Consider the following 7,375-nt stretch of genomic DNA (forward strand, 5'->3'; position numbering starts at 1 on the left):
GTAAACAAAGGAGGAGGCTGCAATGCTTGGTAAGAAATGTACGCATTATCCTGCCCATGCAATTGTAACCCCTCTGTACAGTATTTTCACAAATAAAATTAAAAAAAATATAGTTAATCTTGATCAACATTTTCACCCAACCCTCCCACACCACCCCTTCCCTTACTTTTTTAAAAAAAATTTAGGCTATGGATTGAATTTTTTGTCATAAGCAAACACACTCAGTAATATGCAAGCAGTTATAAATGAATTAGCTGAAGTGTAGCAGACTCTATGGAGAGCACAAAGAGTATAATTCTTTAGAAAGAGTAAGCCAAAGCCCAACAAAATAAGAACCATGTGTACTTGGGAGAAAGGTGGTAAGGGGAGAGGGGTAGAAGAATGAATGGGGAAAGGAGCAAACTGCAGGCAAGAATACATTTTATGTACCACAGAACTGAGAAAAATAAGGGAAAGTTTGGGGTGAAGTTGAAATGATGATGCAGATCTAGGTGCATTATACACATAAATTGCTTTGCTAAATGGGAAAAAATCCACTACATAATCTAAAAATTGAGAAAAGTGAGGGAAGGAGTGGTAGGAGTGTGTAAAAATGTTAAAAGGGGTGATATTGATCGAGATGCACTGAATTCATAAGTTGCTCTGTTGAATGGCAACTCCTTGTACAATTACTTTAGGGAAATAAAAATATATTAATAAAGATGGATTGAAATTCCTTTCAACATAAACTATGAAGAAGTGTTGTGGAAGATGTTAAATACTTCAGCATGAATTTCCCATTATCTAATAAACTTTTTGCAAAACATTCCCTCACAGTGTATTACCACCACCTTCTCTTCCTTCTTCTTCTTCTTCTTCTCCTCCTCCTCCTCCTTCTGTGTGTGTGTGTGTGTGTGCGTGCTTGTGGTGGGGCTTGAACTCTGGGCCTGGGTGCTGTCCCTTAGCTCTTCAGCTCAAGGCTAGCATTCTACCACTTTGAGCCACAGAACCACTTCCAGTTTTCTGGTGGCTCATTGGAGATGAGTTTCACAGACTTTCCTGCCAAGGCTGGTTTTGAACCATGATCCTCAAATCTCAGCTTCCCAAGTAGCTAGGATTACAGATGTGAGCCACTGGCACCCAGCACCTTTTCTTTCTTGATGTCCTTGTTCGTTGTTTTTCTGACATTAAATCTTAGAACTCCATTATGAAACTCAGCCCTGTACTGGCACTCCCAAGATTACAACTTTTATTTTAATGAAAGTTCCTATTATTATATAGTAGCTTAAAAATGTGCAAGCATATCAGGGAACTAGAATTTTTCCTACCTGCCTATATTATGTGATGCTTAAATCAGGTCAGTCTATCTACTACCTCACATACAGCTAATCTTTTTTTTTGTTTGGAGTTCTCAAATTATACAGTTTCACAAGGGAGGGGATTTTTATGACATTTCCATATGCATGCAATGTGCACCATGAGCCTCCTCTCCTTTCCTATTTGTTTACCCCTCCTCCATACTTAAAACATTCAACATTTTCCATTTTTAATTATTATATATGTATTTAAAGTACTCCAACCATATTTATCCTCTTTCATGATCTTTGTTGCGCTTCCCTACTTCCCTTGATAGCTGCCCTTCACATGCCAGAACCTGTTACGCTTTCCTGCCACCCACATTTTAATGTATATTAATTGTATCACTGGGCTTTCCTCTTTTATTTTGGAAGTGAATATATTGAAATCTGAATGAGCATCCCTACTGATTTTTCCTTTCAAATTCTTCATTTTGTATTCTTTTTTTCTTCGTATTCAGTAACATTACTGACACTTTTTTATGCCATCTTGACACATAGACATAATGTATTTGAATACTATTCCCTTTCCATTCACAGACATCACTCTTCTTGGTGAAAACATTCAGACTTTCTTAGTTTTTTGTAATATAAACCCATTGTTGAGATAAACAACCCTACTATACAATGTAGCACACCAGAATTTCTCTCTGCAGTAGCATAGCACACTACAATACTTCTGCACTCTAAGTTAGCATTCATGGATTGATCTATCCATATTCTGTTATCCTACACACACAAAACTATGGTAAACATCCTTCTATTCTCCACTTCTGTGAAATCTCAACTTTAGATTACACACACAATTGAGTTCCGGTGGGGCTTTGATCTGTGCCTTGCTTATTTCACTTAATACAAAGATCTCTAATTCCATCTATTTTGATGCAAAGCAATGGGATCTCATTATCTCAGAGATGGGGAACCACTGTCCTGAGGACCATAAACAGCCACTCCTGGCAGGTCTATTATAATATATATATATATTAATTCTAAATTATTCATTACTTCATCCTCCTTTAACCATTACAACACTCAGAGGCTTTGTCCAAAAAGATTATACCCAGGTCAGGCTTATCATCTTACTATTTTTTTAGTTAGCTTTGTCATTCATATCTTTTCCCAATGTCAATGGAAGTAAACATTAGAATGCACACACTTTTGAACAAGTCAATAGACTTTCATGACATAATTTGACCTCTGCAACCAGTATACAAAACAAAGAAACAGAGTACTTCTAAAGCTCAAAAGTATGCTTTTGTTCTGTTCAATCTATCAGACATCTGCCATCCAAATAAAATGTTGCAGGTTTATTTATTTATTTATAGAGGCTACTGGAGTTTGAACTCCTTTCTAAGAAAATGCTCTCCTATTTGATGAATTTTTCCACCCCTTTTTTGGCTTTTTAATTTTCCAAATAAGGATTTATCCTTCCTTCATTGGGTTCTAAAATATGACAGACATGATTAGGAAACTAATTCTGAAGAAAAAGATGATTACTTCAAAGTAATAAGTCTACCTGTGAGAAAGAGATTGTGATTCAAACCTCCTTGCATCTAAAAACAGAACTTCAGGTAAAGAAGTCTGGTACCAGTAGCTCACACCTGTTATCTTAGCTAGTCAGGAGGCTGAGATCTAAGGTCATGGTTGAAAGCACAGGTAGGAAAGTTTGTGAGACTTTTAGCTTCAATTAACCCTCACAAATCTGAACATAGAGCTATGGCTCAAGTGGTAGAGCACACTAGTCTTAGGTAAAAAAGGCTCAAGGCCAATGCCCAGGATCTAAGTTCAAGTCCCAGGACTCACACACACTTAAAAAATTAGGTTAAGAGAAAAAGAATAAGATGTTAGACAAGGTGTTTATCATTATGGAAATAACATATCTCTCCTACATGTGAATAAGATGAGCATAAAATTGAAGGATATTGAAGCTTTAAATGACATAACATATGTATTCTAATAAAAGCATGTAATTGGCAAACAAAAAGCATGCATGTGTGTTTCCCAGACTGTATAGAATATTTTCTAAAATAGGACATTTAATGGACCACAAAATTCTGAAGATTGTAATATTGGGAATATTATCCAAAATCTATTTTTTTCATTTTAACTCAACTGAAACAGTTTTTCATTTCTTCTGCACATAGTACACTACTATATCTAATGTTTAAAATTTATAAAAAAATTTTACAATAAAAATATGTACAAAAATTTACCGAACCTCAATATGTGATCTTCTAGTTTTATAGTATTTTGTCATAGATATTTCACATCATAACTATATCCATATGTATATATGTATATTCACAGTATATCTTATGTGCATATGTACCTACATGCATATTTTTACCTATCTACATATAGGACACATACATGGTTTCCATAAAGAGATAAATAACTTCTTTAATCAATTAGTTTCTTTTTGTTCAATAATGTTTGGGAGGAAGTATAGTTGTATATTGGTTTTTATCTTCATAGTAGTATGTGCGGATACTATTCATTTTTTGCACACAATTATGTTTTGTATATGTATATTTGTATATATATATTTGTTTTTGTCTGTTGTGGGGCCTGAACTCTGGGGCTGGGCACTGTCCCTCAGCTCTTCATTTCAAGGCAAGCACTCTACCACTTGAGCCACAGCACCACTTCCAGCTTTTTCTGCTTATGTGGTACTGAGGAATTGAACCCAGGGCCTCATGCATGCAAGGCAAGCACTGTACTCCTGAGCCACCTTCCCAGCCCTGTTTTGTATATAAATTAGAATGGATTACCAATAAATATGTCACCCACAATTCCAAGAGTTCTTATGTTTAACTAACTTCTTATTTAACATGTTTTTAATGAATGCATTAGTTGGTGGTTAAATAGATGAAACACTATTTTACCTAGCTTTGGATTAAGTGAATGTACTACACATTCAAATTAGGCACTGTGGAGGCATATATAGTTGTTATACGATGAATATTTTTCTTCAGAAATTGGTGATAGTGATATTACAAGGAACCATGATTTATAACTAAACACAATAAGGAAGAAAAAATTAAAAATGAGCAAATGATGTGATAGCATCATTTACCATCTTTGGACATTTGACCTCCTAGCCACAAATCAAAGAGTGTGGAATGAATAACCTTCAAATTATATCAAAAGTATGAATGATTTTTTTTGTTACTTTCTGAAGTAACCCACTGAGATTTTCTTCATTCTAATTGTGGTAAGACTCTGCCCTCTTGTGGATATATTATTTTATCACCCACCAAGGAAAATTAAATGAATTTTTTATTTTGAAAATAAATATTATAAAGAAATGGAAAGATCTGGAAAATAAAATTATGTTAAGTAAAGCAAGTAAGAGACAAAGGATTCTTGTTTTCCCTTCTATGTGGAAACTACATTTAGCTTATAAAAATATGTTGGATGACATGCAAGAGTATATAATTGTATTAACTGAAATATGATAGAGCCAAGGAAGAACTTAAATAGTGTGATTCCGTAGAAAGGCAAAGTCAAAGAAGTCAAATTTCAAAAACAAATAAACTCCAAAATAACACTTAAAAGGTGTCGGGTAAGGTCAAGGGGAAAGAAATGGGCAAATGAAGAGAAGAAGGAGGAAATGCAGTCAGAATTCAATGTACAGCCTACAAAATTTTTAAAAATGGAAGGAAGGTGTAGAGAAAAAATGGGTGAATGTTGACAGAGTTGACACTGATCAAGGTTCATTATATTCACAAACTGAATTGTCAAATGGCAACTCCTTTTTACAACAACTTAAAGAGAAAAGAAAAATTCTACAATTGCTTTGTAATTTGACTGAGTAAAAGACTAAAAGAACAGTCAATTTGGTATTATTGATGAAAAAATAAAAGGAACATTTGCTTCTCACTCTGCCAAACTAAAATTTTAAAGAAAGAAATACAATGTTTTATTTCCTTGTAAAAGAAGAAAGAGTACTGGAATAGAAGGTAAGAGAGTTGAGGTTTATTTGTCAATTGTGTGTGTACTGGAGTATGAATTCAGTGCCTGTTAATTCCTTGGATGGCTCTCCATCCCTTGAGTCAAGCCCCCAGATTTTATGCTTCAATTTATATTTCAAATGGGCTTTGTGTTTTTTGCCTGGAATTTCTCCTAGCTTTGCCACCCTTAGGAGCTGCGCTAACTGATCTACAACACCATGGTTTGCTTGTAGAGAAGGGGGTCCCACTGATTATTTTGCCTGGGATGACCCTCAGAATGCAGTCCTCTTTTCATGATTACAGATTTGCACTACCACACACAACCATATCTGGATTTCTATTTCTGATATAACCAGGAAGTGTATTTCCCTGACAAATTATTCAAATATGTAAGTTTTGCATTCAGTTTGGAAAAATCTTGACACATTTACAAACTCTTTGAGAACTGCTTTGCTACTCATTTGTAAATATACAATTTTCCTGTTTGTAAGTTGAAAAATGAAAATAGAATGTGATTTACATATTGATTTATATGTACATATGTGTTTTTATGTGCATTTTTATTCTCTATGTCTCTACATAGCTGTCTATTCATCAATATGCCTGTATTTAAAATGATGCTATCACACATATCTTTTTGAAACATAAACATTTTTTTAGAAATAACAAAAATTTACAAATCAGATGTAGGTTGCGCTATTTGTAGATATTATTTCATGACCAAAAGTATCAAGTCTGTGAGACTCTCTAATTAATCAGCAAAAGGTTGTAAGTAGAGGTGTGGCTCAAGTGGGTAGAGCACTATTCTTGAGCATAAAAACTCGGGAACAGTGCCTATGCTTTTTGTTCAAGAATGAGTACAAGCACAAAAATGAACTTTACAATTTAGGTGCGAAGGGTGGGAAAGTGTAGTTGTAGAGGTGGAAGGGAAGGGATGGTAGGGGAAAAACAAAGGAGGAAGCAACAATGCTTGAAAAGAAATTAAGAAATGTACTCATTATCTTGCTTATGTAACTGTAACCCCTCTGCACAGTATTTTCACAATATAAAACTTATTAATAATAAAAAACAAAACCAAACTAAAACAAAAAAGAGGAATGATTTCAGTTTTTCATTTTTGAATATGATTTTTGATGTGGATTTTTGTAGATGGTCTCTACCACATTGTAGAAATTTTCTTCAACATGCAGAGGTGTATTGCATCTATTGCCACAGGGACTAGACTAATGTCAGATTCAAATTCTGCACCAACTGTGAAGGTCATATCTGTTTTCCATCTGTTCTCTTAACATGGTATATTGCATTGAAATTTATGTGACATTATATTGGTTAGTTTTTGCCTGCTGTACTATAGATGTGTTCTAAGAATAAGTTCCATTTCCCATAACATTTAAATTGATACCTGCTAGCTTTCTGTTAAATACAGTTTTTGTCAAATATATATATATATATATATATATATATAATTTACACATTAAAGTCCATAATAAAATTTATAGTAAATAATGAAAATCATTGAATCACATAACTAATTAATGAAAAAAGTGTTAATACTTACTACATAAAATAAAGCTCAGAATACAGTTTTCAGTTAAGAGGTGTAATATCTGTTCTAGGGTGATATGTAAGGTTCTAACTTCAGTTTTCTGCATGTGGATACTCAGTTTTGCCAGCCTTGTTTGTTGAAGAGGCTGTCTTTTTTGGTATATTTTTGGCTCCCTTATTGAATATTGGATGGTTGTGGGTCTGTGAGTTTATTTCTAGGTCTTCTATTCTCTTCTATTGGTCCGCAGGCTATTCTTGTGCCAGTACCTAGCTGTTTTCATTGTTACAGCTTTGTAATAGAGTTTGAAGTTTGATATTGCTACTCCTGTGACATTATACTTCCTGCTAAGGATTGCTTCTGCCATTCAGGGTCTTTTGTTATTCCATATAAAGTTTTGGATTGCTTTTTCTCATTGAAGATTGTTGTTGGAATTTTGTTAATTCGTTAGGTGCTTACTTGCTTGCTTGCTTGCTTCCTTCCTTCCTTCCTTCCTTTCTCTTTCTTTCTTTCTTTCTTTTTCTTTCTTTCTTTCTTTCTTTCTT

Source organism: Dipodomys ordii, unplaced genomic scaffold (assembly GCF_000151885.1).
Source record: "Dipodomys ordii isolate 6190 unplaced genomic scaffold, Dord_2.0 Scaffold298, whole genome shotgun sequence".
Lineage (NCBI taxonomy): Eukaryota > Metazoa > Chordata > Mammalia > Rodentia > Heteromyidae > Dipodomys > Dipodomys ordii.